The 801-nt window shown below is 42.4% G+C and overlaps 1 non-coding gene across 1 annotated transcript; it reads right to left on the bottom strand.

Annotated features, from left to right (window-relative positions):
• Positions 1–297: 297 nt before the first annotated feature.
• On the bottom strand, positions 298–404 carry LOC141636987 (small nucleolar RNA R71). The gene has a single exon (XR_012541552.1). It is a non-coding gene; the product is annotated as a small nucleolar RNA R71 (small nucleolar RNA).
• Between the last annotated feature and the right edge of the window lie 397 nt (positions 405–801).

Here is an 801-nt window from a genome sequence, read left to right on the forward strand (position 1 = left end):
CACCGGTAATTTTATTGCCAAGTCCGCCTTCATCCAACTAGTTGAGAGGAGCCAATTCGGGGGATGCCTAGTGAGGACCCTCATTCTCATATGGAAACCTTTTGCGATTATTGTGATGCTATCTCTCAAACGGGCGTGACTCAAGACCAAATAAGATGGGTCTTATTTCCTTTTTCGTTAATCGGCACCGCAAAGCAATGGTTGAAGGGCCTTGATAAGGCCACCCTTGGAATAGATTCTTGGAAGAAGTTAGCTCTAGCTTTCTACAAAAATTTCTACCCACCGGAAAAGACTAACATGCTAAGAGCTCAAATTACGGGTTTTAAGCAAAGGGATGAAGAATCTTTGTATGAAGCTTGGGAGCGGTTCAAAGGTATTTGTCGCTCATGTCCTCACCATGGACTTAGCGAATGGTTTTTAGTGCAACAATTTTGGAATGGTTTATATGAAGATTCTAGGAACATTCTCAATATGGGATCAAATGGAATGTTCACCGAAGTTGATGACAATCAAACATGGAACAAGATTGAGGAAATGGCGGTCCATAATTCACAATATAGTAGACCTCGCAAGGCTACTAGAGGAGGAAAGCATGAAGTGGACTCCGTTACTCAATTGGGTGCTCAACTTAGTGCTCACATTGACACAATCAACTTGAAGTTTGAACAAGCTATGGCTAGACTTGAGGAAAACTCAAAAACATCAAAGCATCATGTCAATGCCATGACGGCATCCTCATCAATCCCAAGTGGGATATGTGAGAATTGTGGAACTTTGGGACATGACCCAAGTGAGTGTAGG

The sequence above is a fragment of the Silene latifolia genome, chromosome Y (genome assembly GCF_048544455.1).
Source record: "Silene latifolia isolate original U9 population chromosome Y, ASM4854445v1, whole genome shotgun sequence".
Taxonomy (NCBI): domain Eukaryota; kingdom Viridiplantae; phylum Streptophyta; class Magnoliopsida; order Caryophyllales; family Caryophyllaceae; genus Silene; species Silene latifolia.